Source organism: Onychomys torridus, chromosome 11, assembly GCF_903995425.1.
Source record: "Onychomys torridus chromosome 11, mOncTor1.1, whole genome shotgun sequence".
Classification (NCBI taxonomy): domain Eukaryota; kingdom Metazoa; phylum Chordata; class Mammalia; order Rodentia; family Cricetidae; genus Onychomys; species Onychomys torridus.
Genome location: NC_050453.1, coordinates 11,233,328 through 11,252,910, shown reverse-complemented (window position 1 = coordinate 11,252,910; position 19,583 = coordinate 11,233,328).

Below are 19,583 nucleotides of genomic sequence, written 5' to 3'. Positions count from 1 at the left end.
GCTGTGGCTTGTTCTGCTTCTCTGATCTTCCAGCATTCACCCCAATACCTGGCTCTTATTAAGATTCGTGCTACACAAGATGGCTTCTGGGAAGAGTCAGATTTCTTCAGGGATTTAGCCTCCAAGGGGCTACCCATACTCCAGTATATGGTCCTACACCCATGTGCATACAGGAAGAATTATGTGCAATCAGTGCTTTTACAAAAGGACAGAGAACATGAAGTTGGTAGGGAAACGGTGGAGGATTAGAGGAGAAACTGAAAGATACGAAGTAGAGTGGGGATTGATTAAAATATTTTATATACATGTCTGAAATTCTCAATTTTTTTCAATGTAAGGTTTCTTTTGATCCATGTTTCCCAAGGTTTCAGCCCATGACATCTTGGGCCCTGTTGTTTCAGGACTGTGGTGGTACATCATGATAAGACTGTGTGATAAAGGAAGTATGCTCATCTGCAGTGGTCACAGAGTATAGACAGAGAAGGGGAAAAGGGCTTGGGGTCCCTCTATCTCTTCAACAACATATGTAGCTAACGATGTAACTTCCTTCCTCATCCCCTTAAAGATCTACTGTAGTGGGTAGCCATCCCAGCATTGGCCTGGAGGTTCCAACCCCCATTGAGGCTTCGTTAATGGTCACGCCCACAAGGCGGGGCTGGGGGAGGAAGCTGAAGACCCAGGATCGAGAGGAGAGGTCTCTCTTGGTTCTGAAACCCTAGACGCTGGAGGTAGACCGAGCAGAGTTCTCCAGAGAACACTGCCACACTGCGCCATACCTTTGCCAGACCCTACAACCTATCCCTTCGTTTGTAAGTTACCCCACAAAATAAACCTCCCTTTTAACTACGTGGAGTGGCCTTAATAGTTTCACCAATAATCTACTACTCCCCTAAACACCACAGGATGGGAAATCAAGCCTTTAACACGTAGGCTTTGGGGGACACTCTTGATCCAAACTAGTTACTGTTTTATTGTTATTTGCTTATAAACTATTTTGATTTTTCCTAAAATTTTTTCTTGCCTACCCACCTACTATAACTTTCTATAAATTTCTAATCTATATTCCTAGATGTTTCTATTAGCAATCATCCTGTCTTTGGTCCATTTGTTCTACACAGATAGAAACTTCAGACAAGCAAGAAAGAGTTCTTCCCATGGTGGTACATGATAACCTTTTTAATTCTCAACTGCATTTTTCTTTGATCTTATGTATGCATGATTATGTGCATGAGAGTGAGTGAGTGTGTGTGTGCGTGTGTGTGTGTGTGTGTGTGTGTGTGTGTGTGTGTGTGTACCATGGACTGGCATGGAGTGTCTTTCTCAGTTGCTTTCCACCTTGTTAACTGAGATAGGGTCTCCAAGTAAAACCCATAACTCACTTAACAGCTAGTCTGAATATTCAGCTTGCTCCAAGGATCCACTACCTCTGCCTTCCAAGTTTCATGCCTTACAGACATGCACAGCTGCATCTGGCCTTACATGAATTCTGGGGACCTGATCCTGCCCTTATACTGGTGCAGCCCCTCTAGTGTTATGGCTCTCATGCCGGCCTGGGGACGTGTATCCTGTGGTGACAAAGCTGCCGCCCCCAGCACGAGCCTGGCAGCTCTCAGCACTTTGTGGCTGCCACTCATCACTGTTCGGTGGCTGCCACTACTTACTGCTACGGTAACCATGGATTCTGCTGACACCTGTGGTGCTGTCAGTTCTTATGCTGCACTCACCACTCCTGACTCCGCCTTTGTGTTACTGGGTCAGCCCTGTCCATTCGTAATAGAGATAGATAAAGGGTAGACAAGAGAAGAAGACCACTTGAGAGAAGCCTTTTATTAGGCCAATGTAGCAACACTAGAGGAGTAGGTTAGGATGTCTCCTAGTAGGCTCACAAATGAACTAAACAGCCAGAAAATGAGTGTTTGCTACAGATCTCCACACAAATGAAAACTATTTATACAGCAATCATAGCAAGTCCCTTTTGCATGCATTCCGCAAGGCCACAAGGCAAAGTCCTCTTCCTCTAGCCTAGGCAGGGTCATCTAGATTTCAACCAAAACTTGTGATAACAAATGCCTAGGGCAAGCTATTTGAAACAGTTCTATCAGTGGCTACGATCTGGAGAGTTAGAGTTGTATTTTAGCAGCAAGCAGCTGTGGTTGCCCTAGAACTTCCTCAAAGCACCCATGGTGTGTCTGAAGCAGCCAGGGAGGCTATGAGAGCCTTTTAGCTCGTAGTTCGGCTGCTTGCCCTTTGCCAAGACAGATGATTGTCACACAAATGTTAAAAGGTCCTATTAATAAAAAAAAAAACAGTACCAGATATTAGGGTAAATGCCGAAAGAGCAGACAACGAAATAAGCCACAGCCACCATCTGTTACCTCACCTACTCCTCAGCCTGAAAAAGCCTCTAGTTCCTGTCTCCTCACACCTTTTATACCTTTCTCCGCCCAGCCATCACTTCCTTCCTAGTGCTGGGATTAAAGGCGTGTGTGCTTCCCAAGCAAAGGCATGAGCTCTCAAGTGCTGGGATTAAGGTGTGTGCTACCACTGCCTGGCTCTGTTTCTCTCCTAGACTGAGTCAATCTCATGTAGTCCAGGATGACTTTGAACTCACAGAGATCCAGAGAGATCTCTGCCTCCTGAGTGCCAGGATTAAAAGTGTGTGCCACCACTGCCTGGCCTCTATGTTTAATCTAGTGGCTTGCTCTGTTCTCTGATCTTCAAGAGAATTTTATTAGGGTACACAATGTATCACCACAGACAAGACATGATAGAGAAGTCTTATAGCTATCAGTTAGAAAGCCAAATGTCCCCATCCTTCAACATCTTAGATTACTTACTGGAAAAATAAACATCAGAAGGAGTATTTACAATAAAGGCTTACCATTAACATTAATAATGCCTTTAACAATGTTTAATGGTAGTTTAATAATACTCAATATCTGCCCAGTAGTCATGGGTCCCCCAATTACTCCCATTTCTAAAATATATTCATCTAACTTATTATGTAACTGAAAATTTCATGTAACTTTTTATATAGCTAAAGATTCTCACCATTTTCTTGATATAGTCAAGTTAAAGTATCCCTTAAGCAACCAGTCATATGTAAATTCTTTAACAGAGTATTTAAAACTGTGAATGAATGAATGAACTGTACTTAGGGGCAGTGTCCATATTGTAGTTGAATTCTCTTTATAAGGTACTTATTAAATATTTGCTGGCAGAATTGAATAAAATATTGAAACCAATTAGATGTTTTTTTAATGATTATCCTTTGTTTCTGAATAGTAGGAAGATTTGTACAGATACCTATTTTTATGTTTAAGTATATAAGTGAGTGACTCTAATGAGACCAACACCACAAGCCGCATATGAAAGCCAAGACTCATACCTTGCCAGTAGTCTCTTGATATTAAAATGACAGACCACAGAGTCCTAATGCCCTACTGCTGTGACAAAGTGGTGTAGACAGAGAGTCTATTTCCAGCTTCTTCATTTTTTTAAAATAATCCCTAAATATATCCTAAGGAATGGTGGTTCTTCAAAGGCCACCAGAAAACTTCAGTTCAGAAATAAAGATTATTCATCTCTGGTAAACTGATGATACCAGCATGTCCTGTGTGTTTGATTCTCTATTGCTTGGGTCCAAACTAAATCAGCTGATAGTCAAGCAAATAGAATAAATATTTTAAACTCTGAATTGCCTTCATGCAATGTAGTCCTCTAACCTAGCAATAAACAAACTACTCTTTAATTATTTTCACTCTCCAAGTGCTAAAATTAGGCCTGGATGTTTTAGACCGTGGAGTAAATGACCTGACTGATGTTTCTATTTCCTGGGGTTGTGGCAAGGACCCAGCGTTTAGATGGCTGCCAGCAGGATACAAAACAACATAACTCCGCTGCTGACCATGGATGCCATGGATGCCAAGGAAACAAAGAGACGTTGCAGCCAGTGCCCAGCTCAAGGAGGAAATTGTATTCTTGGGGCAAGTTAGAAAAAAAAAAAAACCCTATAAAATGAAAGAGACCAGAGACAGTGAAGTTATAGGCAACTGTAATGATGACACCACACTATGAAATTCAACCTGTGTGTCTATTCAGATCACCCTCAGCTAAGTCTGATGATACACACCTGTAATTTGTTCAGCAACTGGGAGGCTGAGGCAGGAGGCTGTCAAGTTCAGTTTGAGCTGGGGCACATAACAAGATTCTGTCTCCAAAAGGCAATAAATAAATAATTAAATAAATCATGTAATAAAGCCCGTCCTAACTTCAATTCCAAGGTCTAAGACTATGAAATTTTTAACCAAGCACTCCTAAGCCAAGGTCTGGTGCTAATTTACGATTTGAGTGAACTGGATGTCACCAGTCACCTGGCTGGACTTCTTATCCATCATTTCCACCTAGGCTGAGCAGGAGAAGTTCTTCCAGAATTAATACAGCAGTTAACCACAAATATTTGCTTTATGCTGGAGGTGAGGTCACTTTTACCTGTTGGAAAGTTCTAGAAGTAAAGGGGAGATATACAAGAGAAAATACAGTTAAGAATCAGAACCAGCCAGGCCTGCTAGCAGAGGCTGGTACAGAATCCCAGCTACTCATGAAGCAGAGGCAGAAGGATCAAAAAGGTTCAAGGCTTACCTGAACTACACACTGTAGTTCAAGATCAGCCTGGGAAACTTAGTGAGCTCCTGTCTTAAAATTGTAAGTAACAATGAGGGTGGGAAGGGGAGCTTAGACTGTAGCTCAGGGGCAGCATGCTTGTCTAGCATGCCCAAGGCTCTGAGTTTAATTTCCAGTACAGAAACAAATATAAAAATAAACAAGGACCTTAAGGGCCGGCCAAAAAAACACTAAACTTGTAATTCCTCATTTGCAAAAGGAATAATGCCCTCTCTCTGCTTCCCCCATATGAGGTGTTGTAAAGCTCAAATACGAACATGTTTATCTGGGAGCTGCAGCTGGAGGGGACAGGTGGCCGAAGGATAGCAAATGGTGAGTGACACTTGCCAGGAGTCACAAGGGTGTACTGTGTGTTGGAGGCTCTTCTGAGCATTTTACATATGCAAACTAATGTCATCTTTGCCACACACTTCCCACAAGAGGAAGCCAGGAGGTGGAGCTCAGCAGCATGCCTACAGTTACACAGCTATCGAGCCAGAGAGGATGGCATTCATCCTTAGGATGGTAGCTCCAGAGCCTGCAGCCTTAAGCAGGGGCCACCTTGTCTCTGAGATCTCACCTCTACTATTTGAACGTAGCAGAAAAAAATTCCTAAGTTGGTGATGTTGTTTATTTGGCAGAGTGCTTGCTTACCATGCAGAAAGTTCTGGGTTTCATGCCCAACACTCCATAAAACTAGGTATGCTGGTATATCATGTGGGGTGGAGGCCTGAGAATCAAAAGTTCAAGGTCAAGTGAACTTCCCTTTCCAATCAAGATTCATTAAACTCCTCACTTGATTATCTCTGTCGTCTCTGTCTCTGGTTCTCTCTCCTCTTATGGATCATTCTCCACCTTTTCTACCATTAGCTTAATTCTGTTATTTTGACTGCTTCCTTAGAAACAGGAAAAGAGAACAATAAGCTATAAACATGAGTGTCCCCCAAACTGGAATTAACTGCTGGGCCTGTAAGCTGTGGTAGATGGGGGAGCAGTTCCCTAAATGTGGAGAGCAGTTTGTGTCTCACCATTCAGCATGGGTCTTTTGAGACCTCCCTGGGGCTGAGTGCTGCAAAAGGCAGTGAACACACCATGGTGGACTGTGACATCGTAGGGCTTTGTCGCCTTACCTCCCTAATTATGCCAGGCAGGAAGAACTCAACTGAAGTGTCCAGGAAAAGCAGAGCTTTGGGGTGACTGGGTCCCTCAAACTGTGTAGCACCTTCTGAGGTCCTCTCTCAACTGCTCCTGATAAACCCCCTCGTTCAACTTGCTCCTCACTCTGTACTTGGGTGTGGAAGCACTTGGCAAATGGGAAGCCAAACAGATGTTCCTGACCAACTATTGCAGAGGGAATGTGTGGAAGTCTGGGACTTTCTCTTCAGCTGGACATGCAAGAACATCTCCAATCTGCAGGTGGCTGGGTGCAGCCTTGTTTGCCTTCTCGAAGGATTGCCAAGGTTAAAGAGCACATGGGGTTGAAACTGTGGTTCACAGCATTCTTTAATCCACAGTTTCATAAGAAGTCCGCTAGCGCTTCTGAGGAGGCGCTCATCCTGCATTCCCAAGGTCTACGCCAGGGCAGGACCAACTTAGAAAGTTGCTTGGGCTTGCTCTGGCCAAAGATCAATAACATACACACACACACACACACACACACACACACACGCACGCACGCACGCACGCACGCACGCACGCACATGCACTCATGCATGCACAGAGGACGACAAAGAATTTTTACTTTCTCCAATCCAGGGTCAGAGTCACAAGCAGCTGCCAAGAGTCCCTGTGACAATCCCTCCGCCACCAGGAGATGCTGAAGTTGCATACTGCCACTGCACCTCTGTTGGCTCTTTTTAAAAATATTTTTATTTTATAATTAACTTAATTTCACATATCAGCCATGGATTCCCCCGTCCTCCCTCCTCCCACCCCCAGCCCTCCTACCCAATCCACCCCCCATTCCCACCTCCTCCAGGGCAAGGTCTCCCCTGGCTGTCATGATAGAACTCTCATCCAATGACTGATGGAACATGGCCGAGCCCCAGGTGGAGCTCTGGGAGTCCAATCGGCAATAGAGAGGAGGGATTGTATGAGTGAGAGATATTGAGACCACAATTGGAGAAAGCACAGGGACAAATAGCCTCTGTAGGCTTTTGATTGAGAATCCAGATGCTCTTACCCTCTAGGTTCTCAACAGTGACCTTTCTCTAAAAAGTCAATTTGTCAGTCGGCTCTGCTTCTCCAAAGCCAAGGGGAGAGCCTCGTGGTTTGTGGAAGGCACTGACTACTTACTTACAAGAGAGCCACACTGCCTTGGGGTAAGAGATAGGATGGGTGGAAGGTGGGAACCACAGCTTTCTCCCAGCAGGGTTACCAGGCTGATGGATTTACCATCCACCTAGTGATGGGCCTGAGTCTCCATAGAGGAACGCACCTTCCTTCCCCCATACCAGGGACCCAGTAGGACTCCTGAGCACAAGGTAGAGATGGCCACTGGGCAGGGGCCCCATAAGCCTTTGGCATATTGGATTTGAGTAGTTCTGCTTTCTGCCTGCATAACTAAGGACTCAAGTTTGGACTTTTTGTAGAGACACATGTCATCAGATACTGCAATTGTGAACTCCCCTAAGAAGACAACTCCTACTTAAATTAGGGGATTGCTGAAAAAACAAACAAACAAAAACAACTTCCAGGCCCCCCAGTAGCACTTCCCTGTCAACCCCAAGTACTTTCCTACTTTCCTCGTTTCTTCCTTTCTCTCATCTATCTATCTATCTATCTATCTATCTATCTATCTATCTATCTATCTATCTATCTATCATCTATAATCTATATATCATTGCTATATCTATCATCTATCCATCCATCCATCTATCTATCTAATCAATCATCTATCATCTATATATCATCGATATATCTATCATCTATCATCTATATATCTATCATCTATTTATCTATCTATCATCTATCTATCTGTCATCTATCATCTATATATCATTTATCTATCTGTCTGTCTATCTGTCTATCATCTATCTATCTATCTATCTATCTATCTATCTATCTATCTATCTACCTACCTAATCTCTTACTTCTACTTATTCTCTCTAATTCTCTCTATGTTCCCTCTGTTTTCTATCTCTGGGTATTAGCCTCTCTCTTGCAGATAGTCCTAGTCATGTTCTGTCTATTTCTTTCTCTCTCTACTCTGGACTCCTCCAGATGCCTCTGACTGTTCTCTCTGTCATATCTATAATAAAAACCCTTTCCCTTAACCGTGCCATGGGGCAGTCATACTGGTGGTTCCTTTTCTGGGCTCCCTCAGCTACATCTGATGCTGAAACCCTTAAACACAGCTCTGGCTCCAGTTTCATCACTGTAACCATCCTCTTCCTCCTGAGTTCCCTCTGCAGTTACCTTGGGTTCCAGGGATGACAGAAATGATTGATAAACATCTTTATGACAAATGAGCAACACTACCTGCAAGCAACAGAATGCCCCAGCACAGATCCCCATCCAATGAGGTCATTGTCCTCGATGATAAGACTGCCCCCGAAAACAGGACTCGGCATATCACCAGACCAAACTGCTCCAGGCAAGAGAGAGTGGGCTCCATCAAGCTCTGCTGAGTCCCTAGTGGAACCAAACTGAGATAAAGACAGTCAAGCTGTGCTCTTGACCAGGACTACCTGTTCTGCTTCTGTCTGTTATACACATCCAAAGCCCTTCCTTCATCTCCTTTTCTAGAAAAATCTCAAATACCTTCCCTCACATCTCTTTTCCAGTGTTGGAATCTGAAACAGGGCCTTGAATTTGTGAGACAAGGGTTCAAAACAAGCTATGTCTCTGTTCCTATCAGTCTTGGAAACAGACCACGGCTTACTGAACCCCCTTTTTCTATTCTTCCCCATGTGATCATGTTGATTAAAAACCTCTATTTTCTGCCAAAAAAAAAAAAAAGTTTCTCTTTTTTTTTTTCCCCCGAGACAGGGTTTCTCTGTGTAGCTTTGGTGCCTGTCCTGGATCTCGCTCTATGACCAGGCTGGCCTGGAACTCACAGAGATCTGCCTGCCTCTGTCTCTGGAGTGCTGGGATTAAAGGTGTGCACCACCACCGCCTGGCAGAAGTTTCTCTTTTACCCCATCCACAAGTATACCCAACCCTGCCATCGCCACCACCACCCCCACCACCACTGCACTCAGACTGTAACTGCTGAGTCTCCCTCTTAGTCCAGTGGAGCAGCGTTATATGACTGGCCCATCTGAGAAGTCAACTGTGACAACACTCGATCTTACAGAGCACTCTGGAGCCAAGCTACTACCCTTTATCCAGATCATGGGCAGTTCTGGCATCGGTATGTGCTAGGCTATAATATATATTGTTAGCAATTTCCAGCTCCTGATTCTTTACCAAAACTAGCAGGGTCTATTTTTGTTTTGCTAAAGTTAGGGAACGGTATCTTACGTGGCCCTCTCAGTTGTACCAATGCAGGGAAAGGAAGCACCATGGCTTCCCCATTGGATTCAGGCATTCTCACTGCTTTTAGTTCACCCATTTCCTATCTGGAGTAGTGGAGAGAATGAAGGGGAAAGGTGAGCCAACTCTCACTGGGAACTAGGAACAGGATATGTGTGTGATCTAGAATGGGTTACGTCTGGGAAGAGACCAGAAGTCCAAGTCCACGGCTTCAACAGCGTCTTCACTTTGGGGGTGACTTGGGGCAGGCAGGAATAGTCCTGGCAGGGGTCAGTAACAAAGATCTGCAATGCCTGTGATTAAATTTGTTTTAGTAAAGAGAAAGCAAACATCTAGGCACAGAACTGGGTCAAGGGCAATGTGGCCAACAGAGCATCTGTGTGATGGTCAGGGAAGGGTAAGAAACCTAAGAGGAATCCTTTGATAGCAAATGCAAAAAATAAAAATATGAAAACTCCCTAGGGGGACAAAAGTTGAAATGCTTTATGATTCCACTGGCCCACTTCTGAGTATATATCCAAAGGAAATTAAATAAGCATGTTCAAATCCATCCACATCCACTGTGACATTGTTCATACTAGCCAACATGTACACTCAACTCAAGCTCCCATGAAAAGATAAACAGATAAATAAATATGATGTGGTTATGTAATGGGATGCCATTCAGCCATAGAGAAGAGGGCAAGCCACAACCTGCAAACATAAATAATCCTACGCACACATGAGAAAGGAAGTATGCCAGGCAAGAAGATGAGCGTTATATCACAGTATCTGCTGTCTATAGAATTTCAAAAAATCAAACCAACAGAAAGAGACTAAAGTAGTCACTTACTACTAGAGGCTTGAGACTTGGGCAACAGAGATGTTGATCACAGCATGAAAATTTCCAGTTAAATATAAGGAATAAACTCATAATACTTATTATACAGTATGGTAGCTGGGTTTAATGCTGTGTCATATGACTGAAAATTGTTGAGTAGATTCTAAATGCTCTCACCACATACATACAAAGACAAACACATGTACTGGATAAGCAAAAATTGAGAGATAGATTTGTTACCACTAACACCAAATGATTTCCCCTGGCTGAAGATAAATGATATCAGATAGAAACTAGAACCCACAACATAAACACCAGAAAGGACAAACTAACAATTACTATGAAAGACATTGCTACATATAATTTTCTTAAAAGAAACTGACTATCTAAATCCAAATTAAAACCATCCCAAGGTGAGCTTTAAATATTCATAGAAGGAAAAATTGTGTCTACATGCTCAAAGGGCTGAAAACACCCATTTCTTGAGTAAACATGGAACAACCAGACTGTGCTGTGTTGGCAACAGGAGCATGAAATGGTCCAACTGCACCCTTGGAGAAGCTGTTTGGGTGGGGATAGAGAGTTGGCTCAGTGCTTAAAAGCACACACTGCTCTTGCAGAAGATTTAAGTTTTATTTCCAGCATATACATATCCCAGCTCACAACAGACCATAGCTTCAGCTGCAGTGGATCCCACATCTCTGGCCTCCACAGGCACCTACCCTCATATGCACATACCACCAACTCCCAACACACATATACACACAATTAAAAATAACAAAAGTAAATCCTTAAAATAAAAGAACAACTCTTTACAGCTGAACCAAATCTATTGTGTATAGATAACACATTTTCTTTACCCATTGATATATCAATGGGCAGCTAGCTTCATTCCATATCTTAGCTATTGTGAAGAAGACAGCAATATGGGCATGCGAGTATCTCTGGGGTGTGCTAACCTTTGAGAACTTTTCAGTCCATTAGCCCACTTGCTGACTAGATGTAACTTTGATGTTTCATTTTTGGAGCTCTTTGTAGATTCTACATAGTAATCCTCTGTCATCTGGACAGCTGGCAAAGACTTCCTCCCATCCTGTAGAGTTAGTGGTTTCTTATAAAATTAAACATATGTTTACTTCATTATTCAAAGTTGCAGTTATCTGCCAGAGAGAGATGAAAGCATATTTCCAAAAACACGTGACAAGGATTTTTATAAAAGACTTATTAGTGATAGCAAAAAAGTAAAAAAAAAAAAAAGAATTCACTAATTACCACCAATATAATGAATAAAAGAATAATTTGTGGGAAATCAACCTTAATAATATAACAGAATCAACTGTCAGAAATCTTTTGTTGACACAATCCCACCCCAAACTATAGAGCTAATGGCAATTATTAGCTGCTGCGGAGAGCGAGAGTCAGTGTGGTGATATTGTGTTCCCCAAAATATTGTGCACCCTAATAAACATATCTGGGGTCAGAAACAGAACAGCCACTATCGAGGCTGTATACAGAAAATGGTGGCACTCACACCTTTAGTTCTACCAATTGGGAGGCAGAGATCCATCTGGATCTTTAAAGCCACACTGGAAACAGCCAGGCATGGTGACTCACGCCTTTAATCCCAGGAAGTGATGGCAGGAGGCAGAAAAGTCTATAAGGTGTGAAAACCAGGAACTAGAGCTGGTTAAGCTTTTAGGCTTTTGAGCAACAAACAGTTCAGCTAAGATCCATTCTGGATGAGGACTCAGAGGCTTCCAGTCTGAGGAAACAGCATCAGCTGAGGAATTGGCAAGGTGAGGTGGCTGTGGCTTGTTCTGCTTCTCTGATCTTCCAGCTTTCATCCCAATACCTGGCATGGGTTTATTTTTATTAATAAGAACTTCTAAGCTTCCTGCTACAAGTCAGTTTTCTCTGAGACAGTAAGCAGACCACACTCCAGTGGAAGACTCCACATTCAAGAATTTGGACAGCACAAACTGGCCTTGAAGAATCAATTAGAATTGTTTAAAGGTCACAAAGTTGTATATGCAGGGGATGGGGGATGAATCAGGGAAGAATAACAGGTGGAGGAGTGAATATAATCAAATACTATTGCATGAAACTCCCAAGGAACTCATTTCAAGACATCTTTTGGTGAGTGGAGGAAGTCAGCCATATGAGAGTGGAAATCATAAGATTCCACTTAAGGGAAATTCTAGAATAAGCATGACTGATCTGTTAAGACAACTATTAGAATACTAGCCACGTGGGAGCAGGAACTGAGCAGAGAGTGAGAAAAAGTGGGGGTGCTTTGGGGGCCACTTTTGCCAGTTCCAGACCAGGGTCCCCGAACCCGCTTTGTCCTGAGACAAATACTGTGACAAACAGAGATGATCACAGAAAACCACAATTGCACAGAAGGCAAAGATGGATCTTGGAGAGCCATCCTCAAGGGGTACATTTACATCATAGCTCCTGCATCTACAGATCAGAGACCACAGAAGAGAGGGCAGAGAGATTCCAAAAGACAGAGTACCAAGAATCTTCTGTGAAACAGTCTTTCCTGAAATGGCTGCAGAAGTAAGATCTGAACAATCCTAACACCTATAGATATGCTAACACAGAAGGGAGAGGTTTTCAAGGGGTCCCACCCCTACACAAAGAACTACAGGCAACTAATGAAACTAATGATCACTGAGAGAGGGGAGTCAGCGTCTCCCAAGGATGATCCCCCTTACTGGTTATCCAATACAAAGTGGTCAGCCATGAAATAACATACACAAATAACGACAACAATGACCCAGCAGCTGGTGTTTATGTGTCCATATCTATCTATTAACATATATTCAAAAGAATTATATGAACATATATAATTTTATTTTCAAAGAAAAAGAGGCTATTATTTGGGGCAGGGGGACCTGGAAGGAGTTGGAGAGACGAGATCCAGGAAGGGCTGGAGAGAGCAAAGGGAAGAGGAAAGTAATACAGTTATATTTTAATTAAGAATGTTAAAGAGAGCAAGGAAGGGAGGGAGGGAGGGAGGGAGAAAAGGAGGGAGGGAGGAAGGGAGGGTCTTAAAGTGTGACATCAGAATATTGGGCAAAAATATTGAAACATGTATGTTGCTGAAGACTTCAAATTGAGCCTCTAATAAAGAGTTCATGTTAGTTTATCACTTAAAAAAGAAAAAGTATGGGTTGACAAAAAAAAATAGTTTTTTCTTCTTTTTCAGACAATGTGTAGACATGTGGCTCATCTGTCCTTAAGCATGTCATTCTCCTGACTCTGTTCCCTAAGATATAGGTGTGTACTTTCTCATCTAGGGAAAATGTTTCTTTTTCTAACAGATCCACTTGACGGATGCACCTGAGAATATACTTAAAATTTATGATTGGCATCCCCTACACCCAAGGCTCAGGAAACATCTCAGAAGAGGGACAGAAGCCCAGGAAGTCTGATGTGACAGGAAAGTTGCACCCAGGAAATATCAACCATACAGCTGTCTAAAGAAGACCTGAACAATAACAACACCAGAGATATACCAGTATGAATGATAGAACTCTCACAAGGCCTCACATTTACCTGAAGAGCTACAGGCCATTGATGAGAGAGGGAGAACCAGTCTTCACCAGGGGTGAGGCCCGTGTCTGTTATATAGTGCCAAGAGGTCTGCCCTAAAAGCGTATATATAAAAGCAACACTAAACAAACTCAGCTGGCTCTGTGTGTGTGTGTGTGTGTGTGTGTGTGTGTGTGTGTGTAAAACAATTTTTTTTTTTTTTTTTGGTTTTTCGAGACAGGGTTTCCCTGTGTAGCTTTGCGCCTTTCCTGGAACTCACTTGGTAGCCCAGGCTGGCCTCGAACTCACAGAGATCCGCCTGGCTCTGCCTCCTGAGTGCTGGGATTAAAGGCGTGCGCCACCACCACCTGGCTAAAACAATTTCTTAAAAAGAGGCCAGGGATTTGGGAGGGGAAGATATAGGAGGGATCGGAGGGAGGAGAAGGAAGGAGGAAATGATGTAAACACATACACATACATGAAGTTCTCAAAGAATAATATTAGAAATAACATTTTCTGATTGCCCCCTCAGTTTTTGACAATCATGCGCACTGGAAGAACTCATATGCAAAGCAAGACTACAACCTGTTTTCTAATCTTCAAGTACCCTCCCCTCTCAAAAGCCTGAATCCTTCCAGGGCAAACAAGGCTGGTTCTGAGCCTCTCCTTGCTACATGCACCATTCTCTCCCCGTTCATTCTGCAGATCCAGGGGCCTTTGCTTAGGTTGTCATGCTCCTAAGCCCTCACCCCCACCAAGCTCTTTCCTTGCTTACGTTCCCTCAGAAGCGCTCACCACCTTTGGAAAGCCATTCTTACGTTTTAAATTGGCTTATGACTCATAGCCCCCAAAGTAAGTACAAGGCTCTTGGTGTTGTTCACGTATAAATCCCCAGTGACTAGGATAGTACCTGGTCCAAAACCAATGGCCGACACATCTTCCTTGAATTAAAAAATTTAAATGAGTCAGTTAGACTTGTTTCTACCAATGTATTTTTATGGGGCTGGGAAGATGACTCAGTGGTTAAAGGCCCCTGCCTCATAAATGTGGCCTTTTTAGTTGTGTCCACAGAACCCACGTAAGGTGGGAAGAGAAACCAACTTGAATCGCATATAAACAGACAATTATAATATATTTCAGAAACAGAAAATGCTTATGTTTCATTTATGGGCCTTTGCTGGTTAAGAGCCCCAAGCTAAATTGTGTTGCTAAGTGCCTAGCCTTCTAAAACTACCTTTGTGGTTCTAAGGCTTCCAAAGTTCCTGTGCTTCTGTTGGAAAGGTTAAGTGTATCTGAGTAAAGAACATCAAGATGACAACACACTTAAGAGCAGGAAGGATTGTACAAGAGGAAGAAGATTGGAACATCCTGGCTTTTCTTGCTAGGTCTAGGAAGTAACTCTGTCAGTTACTCTGATTGTTGAAACCAAATATGTATCATAAACAGCGAAAAGAAAAGATCTATTTTGTTCTCGATTCCACAAGATTCAGTCCACGGTTGTGTGGCCCGTATGTTTGGATGGGATATCATGGCCGCAGGGGCAAATGATGGAAGAGAGTGGCTCACTTTGTCACAGTCATGATGCAGAGAGAGGAAGGGGGCCCAGAGATCTGGTGTGACACTCAAAGCAGAGTTCCTGGTCACCTACTTCCTTGAGCTTGACCCCACTTCCCAGACTTTGCACAACCTCCCAAATTAACTCCACTACTGAGGATGAAGTATTCAAAACACAAGTGTGGGGAAGAAATTCACATTCAATCTGTACCTGAGACATTGTGTCAGAAAACTGGAAGGCACACAAGTGTCCTTCCGCCAGGTGAGACAAGCCAGAGGATCTAGTTGTCCCCTCCTCCAAAAGAGATGGAATTAACCTTAAGGATGATTCTGCTTCCTTTGCCATGAAAGTTTCTTCATATTGTCTCTTCAGTCTGGGTTAAGGAAAAAAACAGGCCGTGTCCTCAGTAAGAATGGCTCTTGGAGGAAGCTATGTGCAGAAGTGGGTAATGACCAATCTTTGGTGAAGAATGTGGCATAAGACTCATAGTGACCAGACATCTTTCGGGAAGAATTAACAGCAATGGAGCCACCATGTCATTGCACAAATAGCAGGATGCAACCCTGGTTATCTTTAGCAAGACTGGTGGTTGTCAATGCTGGTATAGCTCCCAGATGGCACATGGGCCCCACAGAAGCATATGTGAAATCCCAGCCCTGAAACTTCACATCCATTGAAAGTGTCACCAGCTCTGAACGCTGCCTGCAGCACTCTTGGCCCTGCTGATCCGGCCTTTGTAGACAGCTACCTGCATGCCTCATGCCCTTTGCCTGCCTCATCAGCCCATTGAGTTTCTAAGTCCAGAAGACATACCAAACGTGACTGACCAAGTATAAGCCATATGGTCACATTAAATCCAAAAAACAGGGAAAGGGGGTGGATACATGCTTTCCTTTGTCCCCTGATGGAAAATGGGGTCCTGTGATCGCACCTGTCATGGTTTGTTATTAAAGAAAGAATTTTCCAGGTTTAAATGTTTAAGTCTATTGGAATATACCACCTTGACTGCTTTACATCCTCATCCACACACTCTCTCAAACTTGTCCTTCTACAAATACTTCTATTCAGTATATTTATCCCATCTTCTATAACTTAAAACAAAGTCACTGTAATAGAGATGATACAAAGTTGTCTTATTCCATCCAGCAAATACATAAGCTCCTTGGCCAGTGTCTGCTCTTCCTATTTCAACCTTACCTGAATTTTCACATCTGAGACTAAATACGAGGCATACCATGACTAACACAGTCCACACAAGAGTCCTTCCTACAGGCAGACAAGACCACAGCAAGTACCCCAATATTTCTTTCACAGCTATTCTTTCTTGTCTCTGCCCCAGCTAGCACACAGTAGGGCAACATACACCTAAACACTCATCCTTCAGCAGCTGAGTCCTTGCTGTTCAAGCCTAGGTTAGTTTCTAATCCTCTCTTGGTCATCTCAGCTGCTTGAAATGAGAATGGAAGAGGGGGTGCTGTGGCTCTTCCTTCCTTTCCAGTTTTAGAAACCAGGGTCCATCAGCCCAGTGTAATAATTCAACATTCTCTTTTCATGGGTTTCCAGTGGCATGTGAATCCCTGGATGACCACAAGGCAGCTCTCAGTTTTATAAACTCACCGTATCATCTCTGGGTGGAAGCAAGTCCCTGCTGAGTGCTGAAACTCATTAGACCAGTAGAGCCATGGATGGAATGCCAAGTTTTGATCAGTACTGTGAGTAACATGCCCATATTTCATACCCACCTCTCTGAATTAGTATTTCAAAGCAGGTGGGAAGGGTACCATTCCTTCATCATTAATTCAAAGCAATGCTTCATCCTAACCAACACTCCCAAGTTTCCAAGAGCTGCCAGCAGACAACAAATCTGAGTCTTGAAGATCCATCTCTCTGTCAGGCTATAGTGAATGGGGACACGTGGTTAGGCCAGGGAATCCTGTGCCCAACAGTCTATTGTCTTATCTAAAACAAAATTATTTGAATGGTATTATCCTTCTACTGAGTAAAATTTTGTTTCAAGGAACACAAAATTTTAATGCTCATAAGACCATGATACTTCTAAAGCAATCACATGGAAAAAAATTAAACTTTGGGATGGTGGAGGATTTAAATTTTAACTGATGAAATGTGTAGCCAGGGAGTAAACCTAAGCATAACACAGGTATTAACTGATTGGGACATAATTTCTACTCTACAGTATAGACAGCTTCATCAGTGGCAAGCTCCTTTAAGTCACAGTCCTCCTGCTACTCAGGTCTGCTTGCCACTTCTACCTGGTGGAAACCTGACTATGGCACTCCTTAGGTCACCACGCCAAGAAGAAGTCCCTGCCTCCTAGATTTCTGCAGAGCCTTCATCCCTACCACCACATCTGAATCCCTTAATCAAACTAAGAAAAGACTTAGAAGACATCTCTAGGTTGAAGAAGCCATTTGGTCTTTTTGACTATGGTGAGCTTGAAGATGGATGTAGTCTCATCCCCTGAGCTCAACCTAAGACATGTATCCAGCATCTGCCCCAAACGTACCCATCACCCATTCTCAAATGTTATTCTTTCCAAGCCTCTGACCATCTGGGCAAACCATCGGCCACTGTCCAGGAATTAGATGGAGATAATTGCCTTAGGCAATGTCTCCTGGATAATTAAGCATACCACTAACATCTGTTCCCAGGAGAATCTTTATACTTTATGAGTTTGGGGACCACCCCTGAGTGATGTTCAAACACCTCAGCAATTTAGGAGCCCAAACATCGACTATCCCCTTGCACACACCGAGATGAGTGTGATGAACCACAAGAAAGAAATCAGCTCTCCCTGGAACCTTCCAGAGAGTGTGAATGGGGTCAGGGTGGGCCTCTGCCTGTAATTCCAGCTTGAAGGAGCTCTGAACTGGGCTATAAGCATTGTGGCCCATGTGCCTTCTGGTTCTGCCCATTCTACTACCACTGGAAAAGACCCATCAAGCCATAGAAACACTTGGGGTGTGTACCCACCACTCCCCTCCCAGGTCTAATTCCAATACAAACAGAGGCCAGAAAAGAACATCCTGTCTCTGTGGTGGGTAGAGACCTACAGAAATTCAGGGAGGGGGTGGGGGAGGCTTTGGAAAAGGTTTCATTTTTGAGAACTTCAATTTCTGGAAACTCCTTCCTATTAACCACATCTCGGAGTTTGAGATCATAGATTGACTACTCCGGTGGCCTTTTAACCCTAATTAACCTCCGAGCCCATGTGGTGCCCCTACTTCATTTAACTATGTGTTGCAGCTTATAAAAAAATCTATGTGGCCTCCCTCGTGTCTGGTCAAATACTGCACATTCCATAGTTCTTGCTTGGGCCTCTTCCTTCCCTATGGAGCCATTGCCTAACTTTTCCAAAGCTGATATTAATACCGCAGACCATTATAATGTAGTTATTTTCATGGAAGGCAGGGAGGAAGTCACGTGGCATCAATTGGTCCCATGGGGTCCCTTAAGTCTCCATTTAGCATGTTGTTTTTGTTCACAGCAACAGCAATGGGGTGGAAACAGCAAGTAAGTCACTATGACTGTGTTAAGTGAGTACTTATTTTCTAGAGCTCGTTTGGGTAATGAGTCAGTATTCCTTTTTAAGTGTATGAAGGCAGCTAGTCGCTAGGTCAAAGGTACACATGCATTTTCTTAAAAGCACACACACACACACACACACACACACACACACACACACACACATTCAGATCTAGGCCACAATTCATTTTCCTGTATTAACCTGTACTATGACATGAGCTTTTTAATGGGTCAAGACATGGAGACCTAAGCTATGTCTTTGAGGTTTTATAGTTTGAAAGAAAGGAATTCAAAAGCTCCCAAGCATACATTTGGTCCTATCTAAATGAGTGAACCAGAGGGTTTCATATTGAAACTTCAGTGCCAATATACTCCATTATTTTGTGTTTATGTCATAAATTTTACTTCCCAGAAGGTCACCATAGACATCTGCCTCTCTGGCCTTTACAATGAGCTTGTAAGTAGGTAGGGCAGAATTATTTTTCAGTTTCTACAACTAAAAACTGATACATCTCACACATACAGCCACTTTAAAACAACCATAGAGTGAATAAGTGATGGTCTGAACTACCCAAACAAACCCAAGAAGCAAGTTAGAGCTCTCTCTCAAAAGACTTTCCCAGGGTGTGGGGGTCACATAAGTCGGGTGGGTGAGTGACAAGTTTTAGTGTGTGTATGAACTGCTGCCGAACTCTGCCGGTCCCTCTGCTTGCCTTAGTTTGCTGCAGTTCTAATGGCCCCGAGGCTCTGGGCCAGTGGTTCTCCAGCTTCCTAATGCTGTGACGCTCTAATGCAGTTCTTCATGCTGTGGTGACCCCAACCATACAATTATTTTTTATAATTATAGCCTTGATACTTTTATGAACTATAATGTAAATGTTTGATATGCAGGATAATATCTGATATGAGACCCCTGTGAAAGGGCAGTTGGACTCACAGAGGAATCATGACCCATAGGTTGAGAACCGCTGCTTAGGGGCTTAGCCC